General features: G+C 41.1%; 1 long non-coding RNA gene across 1 annotated transcript in view; it reads left to right on the top strand.

Annotated features, from left to right (window-relative positions):
- Positions 1–12,688, top strand: part of LOC138354694 (uncharacterized) — a 42,407-nt gene that overhangs the window by 14,684 nt on the left and 15,035 nt on the right. The gene's annotated exons all lie outside the window — the stretch shown is intronic.

The raw sequence follows: 12,688 nt of genomic DNA on the forward strand, positions 1-12,688 counted from the left end.
AGAGTATCTGTTGCACCTCTGCTTTTCAACGGGGGTATTCTGCACATCCTGCCATGTCTTCTGGTCTCATGTGATGTTATTTCTGTGTGCAGGTTTGGGACCAGCCCCTCAATTATTTTCCACGTGTAAATTATTATGTATCTCTCCCGCCTGCGCTCAAGGGAGTACAGATTTAGGCTCTTTAGTCGGTCCCAGTAATTTAGATGTTTTACTGAGTGGATTCTAGCAGTAAAGGATCTCTGCACGCTCTCCAGGTCAGCGATTTCTCCAGCTTTGAAAGGGGTTGTCATTGTGCAGCAGTACTCCACTCTAGAGAGCACAAGCGTTTTGAAAAGTATCATCATCGGTATAGCATCTCTAGTGTGAAAAGTTCTTGTTATCCAACCTGTCATTTTTCTTGCACTTGTGACGGCTACTTTATTGTGTTCTTTAAAGGTAAGGTCTTCCGACATGAGTACACCCAGATCCTTTACAGTGCCTTTTCGTTCTATGTTATGATTTGCCTGAGTTTTGTACGTGGTTACTGTTTTTATATTTTCAATTTTTCTATAGCGCATGAGCTGGAACTTATCCTCGTTAAACACCATATTATTTTCTGTAGCCCATAGAAAGACCTGATCTACATCTGATTGGAGGTTTGCCGTGTCCTCTATGTTGTCAACTCTCATGAAAATCCTAGTGTCATCTGCAAAGGATGATACAGTGCTATAGGTTGTGTTCTGGTCTATGTCCGATATGAGGATGAGAAAAAGTACTGGAGCAAGCACAGTACCCTGGGGGACTGAGCTCTTCACGGTTGATGGGCTGGATTTTATTTTGTTGACTATTACACATTGGGTTCTGTTAGTTAGGAAATTGTAGATCCATCTGCCTATTTTCCCAGTAATTCCTTTTGAACGCATTTTATGTGCAATAACACCATGGTCACATTTATCAAAAGCTTTTGCAAAATCTGTGTAAATTACATCAGCATCTTGTTTGTCTTCCATAGCATCTAATGCCATATCATAGTGGTCCAGCAACTGCAACAGGCAAGAGCGCCCTGTTCTGAAACCATGTTGTCCGGGGTTATGGAGATGCTGTGATTCCATGTATTTTGTGATCTTACTTCTTAGCACTCTCTCAAAAATTTTTATGATGTGCGATGTTAGTGCTATCGGTCTGTAATTTTTTGCCTCTGCCTTATTTCCTCCTTTATGGAGTGGTGCTATCTCTGCTGTTTTTAGTATGTCAGGGATAACGCCAGTATCTAGGCTTTGTCTCCACAGAATGTGAAGGGCCTGCGATAGTGGTTTTTTACAGTTCTTGATGAATATGGAGTTCCAAGAATCCGGGCCTGGTGCAGAGTGCATAGGCATACTGTTTATGGCTTCTTCAAAATCTAGTGGGGATAGGGCGACGTCTGATATATGATTTGATGTTGGTATCATATCCATGAAAAATTCATTTGGGTTATCAATCTTTAGTGCATTTAATGGCTCGCTGAAAACAGAGTCGTACTGCTTCCTCAGTAACTCGCTCATTTCTTTGTTGTCATCGGTGAAAGTTCCATCTCCCTTTCGCAAGGGCCCGATACTAGATGTGGTTTTTGATCTTGATTTTGCATAGGAGAAAAAATATTTCGGATTTCTCTCTATTTCACTGATGGCCTCTTGCTCTCTTTGCCTCTCCTGGGTTTTGTATGATTCTTGTAGCTTGAGTTCAATTGTTTCTATTTCTCTACCTAACCTTCTTCGCCGTTCTTGAGATAGGGTGCGACTCTCAAGTTGTTCCGCGATTCGTTTTCTTCGCCTATATAGGGAACGACGTTCCCGTTCCAATCTGCATCTCTTTCTCTTTTTTCTTAGGGGTATGCGGTTTGAACATATTTCTAGTGCTACTGAGCTTATTTTTTCCAGGCACTGGTTCAGGTTTGCATTTTCTAGCTGTTCTTCCCAGTTTATTTCTGTGAAGTCCTGGTTTATTTGCTCCCAGTTTATCTGTTTATTATTAAAGTTGAATTTGCTGAAATCTCCTCCACCGGGAATCTGGACTGGTTTTGAAGGTCCATTCCCCATGGTTGTCAGAACTTCAATTAAGTTGTGATCTGAGTAACAGGTATTTGTAATCATTATGTTCCCGATCAACTCATCATTATTAGTGAAAATGAGGTCCAGCGTGTTCTCCTTCCTAGTTGGTTCTACTATTTGCTGGTTTAAGGCAAACCTGTCGCACATCCGTAGCAGGTCATTTGCATGTGCCTGTTCATTTAGGCTACGTCCTGGTATTCTTTCTGATATTACTGTATTAGCCAGGTGCTTCCATTTCAGGTGCCGTAGGTTGAAGTCCCCAAGCAGGATGATGTTCGGAGCTGGATTTGCGAGGTTTTCCAAGCAGCGCTCTATTTTCATTAGTTGGTCTTTAAACTGCTGAGGGTTTGCCTCCGGCGACTTATATACAAGGACAACAACTACATTTAGGATCCCTATTTTGACTATCAGCACTTCCACCATATCATTTGAGGTGTTTAGCAGCTCAGTACAGATGAGTGTGTCTTTGATGTAGAGGCTGACCCCACCCTGAAGCTGGTGTTTCCTATCACATCTGGAAAGATTGTACTCTGAGATCCATATTTCACCATCAAGGTAGTCCTTTGTGTGAGTTTCCGTTAGGGCTGCAAACACTGCATTTGCCTCATGAAGGAGACCATCTATAAAGTGAACTTTGTTGGATTTGCGTGTTTTTATACTTAATAGCTTACTTAATAGCCATAGCTTAAAATTATATTGAAACCTTTAAAAAACTATTATGTTCTATTAAGCCTAAGGACTATATTAAATAAAATCATAATTGCACATGCTCCAGCATTTTGGAATTAAGAAAGACTAAATATTACAGAATTCTATAATTTATTACTTTTCTGTGGTAAAAGAACCAAATCTATTTAATTTTTCAGTTACAATACAGATTGAAATTGAAATTGAAATAAGTTTATTGAGGTAAAATACACACAAAGGGATGAGGTAGCTCAAGCTATTCTAACCCCATTCAGTACAACGTGTTAATACATACATAGACACACATCACAAATAAACATATTACCAAACATTCTGAGAGGTAAACATATACAGTACATTTCCTCCTTCTCAAGTAGTATGTTATCAGACGTACACACAAATACTTTTATGTTTTGGTATACTGTATAGACAATTTGCAAGACACATGCAGATAATTCAACAAAATATTTCAATCTTGGTGCAAAATTCTTATAGCTCTCAAGAATATCATCAACCTTTCCTTTGTGACACATCCAGGCTATTTGTTCAGGAACAGTCCTTATCTCAGTGTTTCTATATACATTAATCAATGGACAATCAAGAACATAATGGGCAAGGGTGTGAGACCTTAACATACCACATAGTTTACACTTCGTATCATTATCATGAACACCTATCCCATATTCCCAGTAATATTTGTACCCAAGCCTGAGCCGCATGTACACAGAGTCACCCCAAGCATTTCTCCTTTTACCATAAGTGAAATGGGTGTTTTGACTCACATACATGTAGTGTTGCATGGTTTGACTTCTCTCATACATTATCTCTCTCCTCTCCACTCCCGCCTGTGCCTGAATATTTCTGATTTTGCTTCTTATTTGTCTCATTGTGAATTCACATTCAATGTCAACTTGTGGTTTTGATGTGGCACGTTTGGCCAAGTCATCCGCCACCTCGTTGAGCACTATTCCAACATGAGATGGAATCCACATAAACTAAATAAACTATTCAACACTGATGGGACGCGAACAAGGGGACACAGGTGGAAACTGAGTACTCACATGAGCCACAGAGACGTTAGATGGAACTTTTTCAGTGTCAGAGTGGTTAACGGATGGAATGCGTTAGGCAGTGATGTGGTGGAGGCCGACTCCATACACAGTTTTAAATGTAGATATGATAGAGCCCAGTAGGCTCAGGAATCTGTACACCAGTTGATTGACAGTTGAGAGGCGGGACCAAAGAGCCAAAGCTCAACCCCCGCAAGCACAAATAGGTGAGTACAAATAGGTGAGTACATGAATTTCACACTATAACCTTTCAGCTGTATCTCAGTTATTCTTCTCTTACAGTCCTCAACTATAGACATGAAGACTGGGTTTCGACTGTTTAAGGACTCCAGTGCTCTTCGGCTATCGACAAATACAAAAACATTTTTGTCGTCATGATGTACTTCCTCCAAACACGCCAGAATGGCCTGCAGTTCAGCTTGTGTGGATGATATATAATTACTATGCCGGAGTTCAATTATCCTGTCCACAGTCCCAAACTCCGTATATTCCCTTATTAGCACACCACACCCTGCCCTGCCATCCTCCGCCACCGACCCGTCGCAATATACATGTAAACTGTTGCCTCTTGGTAACCGAGATATCATGCTTCCATACAAACACCGTAATTGTCCCGGTTCATGATGAATCTTTTTCACCTTGAGGGGTACAATTTCGACGTCTATTTTCTGTACTTTCCAGGGAGCAGACATATTACACTGTCAAGAGGGTTTACAGCAGTCAAGTACGTCGTATTCCCTGAGGTCATGAGCTAATCCCCTCGTGTAGCGTGTCTCCCTCAGTTTCCTGGAAGTGTGTACGTCACTCAAGCAGGTCTGAATGCTCTCAAACAGCTTATCCCCTCCTTTTCTCCGCATGAAACGAATAGATACTCTAGTGTTAATGTCACGGACTCTATCACACACACTCTGTAAATTTAATTCCATTCTCATTATTTCAATCATTGCATTTCTTTGACATCCAAGAATAATCCTCATAGCCTCGTTCTGTATCAGCTCTATTTTTTGAATTCTGCCTTGGCCTGTGTAAGACAATACGGGTGCTGCGTAGTCTATCAGGGACCGAACAGTGCTTATGTATAACATCCGTAAGATAGGTACCCCAACACCTTTACCAGAAAAAGCCAGTGCTTTCAGAGGATGCAGACGGGCTTTACATAAGGTGCTGATATGATTTATTTCAGCATTTTTACTCTCGCATGTGTATCCAACATACATGCCCAGATACTTGTACTTCTGAACACGGCTCAGTTCCACACCATTTAGAGTAAGTGTTATATTTCTTCGTTTCCTATACTCGTATTTGGTTTTATCTGCATTTATAACTAAGCCTAACTTGTGACAGGTTGTACCAAGTATGTTAAGAGCAGTTTGAATTTTGTTCCCAGAAGTGCCTTGTATAAGAATGTCATCAGCATATATGATCGTCGTGACCCCTGGAGGATACATCTCTGATGCTAATCTGTTCATTAATACATTGAATAAGGTGGGACTTAATACTCCCCCTTGTGGGGTACCTAACTGAAACCTCCGTTCCTCAGACATGTATCCCTGGTAATACACCTGACCTTTTCTGCCTTGTAGATAATCCCTTATCCAGTGTAGCAATCTCCCTGTTATTCCCAGATTGGCTAATTCGTATAAGATTACTTCCCCATTGGCTTTATCAAATGCTCCTTGTAGATCAACAAAAACTCTACAATTGTCATCCACATTAGACAAACACTTTAAGAGACAATCCGCAGTACTTTTGCCTTTGATAAAACCAAAGAGATTACTGGACATGTTATCACCTACAAGGTAGAGTAGCCTATTTAACAAAATCCTTTCCATCATTTTACAAAAGCAGGATATTAAGGAGACAGGTCTGTAGCCTCCGTTTGACTTAGGGATAGGAATGATGACAGCCTCTTTTCATTTTCTTGGTAACTTTCCCTCTCTATAACTCATATTAAACAAATCAAGTAAGGGACTAGGTTCATACCGGCTAAATAATTAAGTATGTCATACGTTACTCCATCTTTTCCTGGAGCAGTAGAGCTGCCACTTTTTATAGCATCCAGTAGCTCATCGTGAGTTATCTCAGTGCATGTTATAGATCTTGTATTTAAGGCACATAAAGTTACTCCATTTCTAATATTTTCCCATGACTCAATGGTGACTCTCGTGTCTGCAGGTTAGGACTCCATACCAGCAGCACTTGCCCATTTATCTACTAACTCATTAGCAACTTTCCCTGGATCTGAATGAGCAATGAATTTGGTCTTACAACCCCTGACTTTGTTTACTGCTCTCCGTATGTCTTTCAGGTACTTAGTATTACCAATGGACTGAGCAAAGTCTTGCCAGTATCTGTCCCGCGCCTCCTTCCTCACCTGACTGCATTCCCTAGCCACTTCCAACATTGTATTTTTCTCTTCATCCCTCATTCCATATTTTAACCATTCTTTATGTGCACTCCGTAGCATTCTCTCCCACCCCTTGACTTGCTGATCATTGGAATATTTAAATTTCTTAGGTCCATGCGTCTTGCTTCCCCTGCCCCCGTTATTTTCCCTCTGTACTAATTTCTCTATGTTCTCGACCATGTCCTCGTAAAAGCTATCAACGCAGAGCGGCGTGTATTGTTGATACCAATCTCCCATATTTTGAATAAAATAATTTTTCATATCTTTATTAATATTTAGCCTTTTCCTTTGAAAGTGGACTTGTTTTTTCCCCAGTGGTAATTCAACGTTCAAGGCAAAGTGGTCACTAAGTAGATCCTGAACAACCCGAGCCTCCCCCATAATCCCCTGAGAGTTTAAAACGCAGGCATAGTCAAGCCGTCCTCCCCTGATGTGAGTTGGTTCATTGTTTCCCAAGAGACAGGTATCTGGATGATCTTGTAGAAACTGTAACCACTTGACCCCATTAGTATTAATACTACCCACTGTCCCAAGGCTTGTGTGCCGAGCATTAAGGTCCCCAATGACCAGTGAAGGATTAGTATAAATGCAGTCAGGTAAATAGTTAGCGTTGAAGCAGTTTCTGGATACATACAAATTAACTACAATAAATTCCCCTTCCCTTAATGATAATTTAACACAGACACTCTCTATACCTTGCGTTTTTGATGGCGGTTCTACTATGCTGGTATGGAGTTCTTAACATAAATCGACGTGCCTCTGATGTTACTTGCGGCGAAGAGGTTAAACCCTTTATAGCCATTTAATTTCAATAATCCTTCATTCCTATCCCCTGTCTCTTGGAGAGCTACAACATCAATATCATTTCCCATCACATAACAATGAACATCTGTAACCCTGTTTCTTAAACCATTAACATTCCATGACAACATTTTCAGTCTAGGGTGATCCATTATTAATCAATTCACTGTCTAAGTCATCCCCAATAAGTTCGCTAAATGATAGCCATACCGTGTATAACATCTCCCACCTCCTCCCAAGTTCACCAGTAAAAGCGACATTGCGATTCTCAAGAGATTTTTTTAGCCCTGTGACGTCCATTATTGGCCCAAATGATTCATTCATTTTGTGTGTAATTATAGGGTTCTTCCTTTCACTACGACTATCATCATTCACACACACTTCACTTTCCTTCATTTCATCACTCAATATTTCATTATTGTCCTCAACCACTATATCCTGATTATCCTTCACCGTTTTGTGATTTTCCTTGACCTCCTGAACGTTCAATTTCGCCTCGATGGACTCGATTCTCTGCCCAAGATTTCGGAGGAACTCACCAACTTTTCTAAGTTCAGCCCACACTTCCTTGACCATATCATTATGGCCCTCTTTCTGAGCCACAGTAGCCACTTCACTCACCGTTACACTGTCCCTGCCGGAGTCCTGAGTGGTGGCGTGGCTGCTTGTTGCTTGAGCCTGCCTAAGTAAAGGTGACTCCTTTACCCACGCATTCGTCCGGTTCACTGGCACTGTTTGGGGCAGACTGTTTTGCTGTGCTCCCGGTGTCTGGGTAAGAGCTCTTGCTTGCTCTGTAACATTCACCGGCCGGGGAACATCCATACTCGGCCTCTTGCTACACACAGCCGAGCTGGCATTGTGAACACCTCCACAATTGCAGCATCTCTGAACTATTTTCTCACCCAGATTAAGTCTGCTTCTACACACATTAGAGAGGTGAGACTTTCCGCAGAAACGACATCGTGGATCATTTTGACAGCTCCAGGATTTATGCCCCCATCTGCAGCACTTCAGACATATTATGGGCTCTTCCACATACTTTGCTACATGCCTGTAGCCCGCCCCGGTGATGAACACTTTCTCGGGAACTTCACCTCTCACTAGAGCCACCACCTGACTCCTAGCTTCACCTTTAATAAGGTGACGCTTGGCCCACACAAATCGTTGGTCGTCGAGGATGAACTCGGGGTCTAGAATCTGAGGGTATTTGTAAATAATTACCTTCGTTAGCTTTTCGTTCCCCTCCGGTATTTCCATAACAATTCCATCATATCCTTGCTGGCTAAGAAACTTCACTGCCTCCATAGAACCTACCGTTAAGTAAGGTCTGTTTACACCTTCCTTCAGCAGGGGCGCGAACTTGCGGTGTTCTCTTCCAAGTCTGACTGTCCACAGCAGCTTCTGATGATAGGCCAGCGTGCATGAGGCAGGGAAGAGAAGCCTCCATCTCCGCTGACCCTCACCTTCCTGACATCGTTCCGTCCGTTTGTCTGCATCAGTCTCGGCGTCGTTCTTCATTCTCTTGTCGTTTCCGTTAAGTGTACCATTACTGTCCACACTACGCCTAGCATCCTGTCTTCTGCGTTTCTTCTTATTCCTTGTCGGAACTTCTTGATACACGCCCTCCTCGTCTGACTGGCTGCTTTCAGAGTCCATGTTAATATCTCCGTGGGAAGTAGCCAGTTCTTCTGGTGACTGAGTCTCCATCTCAGTACCCAGCATGGGGGGAGGGGAGGGGGAAGGTGCGGAGCAGGTATCTTGACCCGACCGCGTCCCAGGTAAGACTGGGACAATACAGATTGACACCCGACGCGTCAGACGTATACAATACATTGAGTAACTCCGACCACAGTCTCAACAACAACATTTTGCCAGCTTTTTATTTGAGTAATTACTTATACCTGTAGTTAAACTTATACTTAGACAATTTTTACAAGTAAAGTTGCCATGGAAGAAACAACGGGTATTGAGACATGGAAGGATGGAAATGTTGACCAATTAATGAAACGTCACTATAATTCAACAAAAAGAAAAAGGAGTAGAAAATGAAAAATAACAGGAGACACCCACACTACACCTATGTGGGTGTCTAGTTATCTGTCACATTGTGACACTGTCTGCAAGAAAAATAAAGATTTAGTTTTGGGGAAACGTATTAATTCTTAAAGGGACAAGATGAGGAAAGGGAAAGGGAGAGAAATATATATAACTTGGCTGCATTGTAAACTATACACTATGAAACAGGGCTTACTTAGCAAGGGCACGAAGAGGCAAAGTATCATACAGAGGGTATTGAGAGATACAGATGACAGGACCCTCTACACTTGATCTGCATCAGTATACATACCTGTGTATCTGAAGGTATAGAAAGGGAAGAATATACATATGAAAAGCTGGGGGATGTAGAGGTTTGTGAGTACTAGGTTCAAGGGTTTTATAACCAGTGGAAATATCCGTATGTTCAATTCAGGCTTTATTCGCTGGCAGGCTCCCAGCGAAGATTTGCATGAACTGTACAGAACACCTACACTCCCGGTGGAACAAGACACCGCTGAGCAAGAGGGCGGTGTGGAATGTTAACTATCTACAATACAGAACTCTTGTCAAGCTCTTAGAGGAGACTGGTGAGGGATATTAAGGTGATTCTCTTCTTCCTTCTCCTATCTCAACAAGAAGATTGGCAACATTGTGACATATTGTGTCCACACACACACACACACACAAAAAATTCAAAAGGTGACACCCCTAGGGTCAACACTTGCAGCAGAGGAGCTCCAGCATATTTCAACAATCCTAAGTATTGTAGTACAGGTTGATGGTAGTGAGTGGTGTCCCAGAGAACATAAAGGTATAGTGCTCTTGAAAAATAGGTGAGATAACAGGAAAGTGCTAAGGGAAGTGAAAAATCGGATGAGAAAAAGTTGCCCTAGTGTTTACAGTGCAGAGAACATCATTCAAGATGGCCACTGGCAAGGGGAAAAACAAAACAGAGCTTGATTTTGAGGGATTCAATGAAGAAAGCATTGATATTAGTAGTCTACATAACAAGTTGGTAAATTTAGATACTATAGTGAACTCTCATGTAGAAATAATTAGTAAATTGAAAGAAAGTAATGACCATTTGAATAGCAAAGTTTTATGTCTTGAGGGTTTAGTGAAAGACTTGCGCAAGGATAAGAATCAATTGGAAACAAATTGCAAAGCCATGGAAGAAGAAAATAAACTCTTAAAAATAGCTTTGGAAGAAGTTAAAGTAAATTTAAACATAAATGACTACAATAGGTTAGGCAAGGAAATTCAACAGGAGAAACAGCTTTTGTCAGCACAGATGGAGGAAGTTACACAGGGAATAGAACAGTGCAAGAAAGATATGCAACTCACTTATGCACAAGTGGCCAAGGAGAAGGAAAAAATAGAAGAAGCAGTAAAGGAAGTCAAACACTGCAGCAACCAAGATAAAACAAACATTAGGCTAGAAGTGAGGAAAGAATTGGCATCTAACCCGAAGTTGGTGCAAAACACAGTTGATCGGAGTAAGTCCCTGATCATTTTTGACTGCAAAGAAAAGGTGATAACATCTAGGTCAGAAAGAGCTGTAGAAGAAGCTAAAGTAGTAGATAAAATTGTTGGCCTCGTAGAAGGTCTTACAACCATAGAGAATGTGTGCGACTACAGGAGAATAGGCAGGTACGTAAAAGGGAAAGATCGGCCTTTGAGGATCACCTTAAACGGTGCCAAACAGATGGAAGAAGTACTAAGGAATGCTAGAAAATTGCAAAGTGATGAGGATGGGAAAGGGTGGTCGTTAAGACGAGATCTTTCAAAAGAAGATAAAGAGAAGCTGAAACTGAACCTCGCCGAGGCAAAACATTTAAATGAGAGCAGGAATGAAGAAGAAATAAATTCTTTTTTCTACAAAGTGATAGGTGTAGGCAAACCAGTAAAGTGGTACATAAAGGCAAACCAACAAAATCAATAGAGAGAGGGGGAGTGAAGAATAAGGAGAGGGGGAACAAGTTCCTGAAGATTGCATACACCAACATAGATGGAGTGAGATCGAAGATACTGGAGTTAAGTGATGTAATACAGCTGCAGACACCAGATATTGTTGCACTCATGGAGACAAAACTTGAAGATGTAATTTTAAATGAGGTAATATTCCCAAGGGGCTACTCAATTTAGAGACGGGACAGAAAAATTAGGAAAGGCGGTGGCGTTGCTGTGCTGGTAAAAGAACACCTAAAGGTGAACGAAATAATGACTGCCAATCCACAAGAAGTTGACATAATAGCATTAGAGATCTGCCATGAGGATGATAAACTAATGATAATAAATGCATATAGTCCACCGCCAAGCAGCACATGGTCAAAGGAGGAGCTAGTGAAGGTCTTATAACAATAATGAGAGAGATTATAGCGAGAGCGGATAATGATAGATCACAACTGTTGATAGTCGGTGACTTCAACTTGAAATCCATAGACTGGGAAGCATATGAAGCTAAAACAGAAGATTTTTGGACCTGTAAATTTGTAGACCTCATCCTGGAAACATTCTTGTATCAACATGTTAAATAAGCTACGAGGATGAGGGAAGGGGACGTTCCCTCCATGCTAGATTTGATATTTACCAGGAAGGAGGAAGAGATATTTGACATTCAGTACCTTCCTCCCTTGGGTAAAAGTGACCATGTCTTTTTGGGAATAAAGTATGCAATGCGTTATAAGCTGGAAGAAAATAAGGAGGTTGAAGCAGTTGAAAAACCAGACTTCAGGAGAGGACATTATGGTGACCTTAGAAATTTTTTTAGTGAGTATAATTGGACAGACTTGATGCTAGGCAAGGAAGTGAATGAGATGTATGTCAAGTTTTGTGAAATATATGATAAAGGCACAAAAAAATTTATACCAAAACAGAGATGCAGAACTAGGAAACAGGATTGGTTCAATAGAAATTGCGAGAGGGCTAGAGACCAAAAGACACAAAAATGGAATCAATACAGGAAGAGGCCAAACCCCCAAACATACCAGCGATACAAAGATGCGAGAAACAACTACACGGCAGTGAGGAGAGAGGCAGAAAGAAATTTTGAAAAAGGGATTGCAGACAAATGTAAAACAGAACCAAGTCTATTCTATAAATTCATAAACAACAAATTGCAGGTAAAGGATAATATTCAGAGGTTGAAAATGGGAAATAGATTCACGGAAGATGAAAAGGAAATGTGTGAAACCCTAAACGAAAAGTTCCAAAGTGTGTTTGTACAAAATGAAATCTTTAGGGAACCAGATACAATAAGAATTCCAGAGAACAACATAGAGCACATAGAGGTGTCTAGAGACGAAGTGGAAAAAATGCTCAAGGAGCTAAGTAAGAACAAAGCAGTTGGTCCAGATGGAGTTTCACCATGGGTTCTGAGAGAATGTGCACCTGAGCTCAGCCTTCCACTTCAACTGATTTTTCAGGCATCCCTGTTTACAGGAGCTGTAGCTGATGTGGGGAAAAAGGCTAACATAGTTCCAATCTACAAAAGTGGAAACAGGGAAGACCCCCTTAATTATAGACCTGTATCATTGACAAGTGTAATAGTCAAAATATTGGAAAAAATAATTAAAACTAAATGGGTAGAACACTTGGAGGAAAACGCTATAATATCA

Source organism: Procambarus clarkii, chromosome 64 (assembly GCF_040958095.1).
Source record: "Procambarus clarkii isolate CNS0578487 chromosome 64, FALCON_Pclarkii_2.0, whole genome shotgun sequence".
Classification (NCBI taxonomy): Eukaryota; Metazoa; Arthropoda; class Malacostraca; order Decapoda; family Cambaridae; genus Procambarus; species Procambarus clarkii.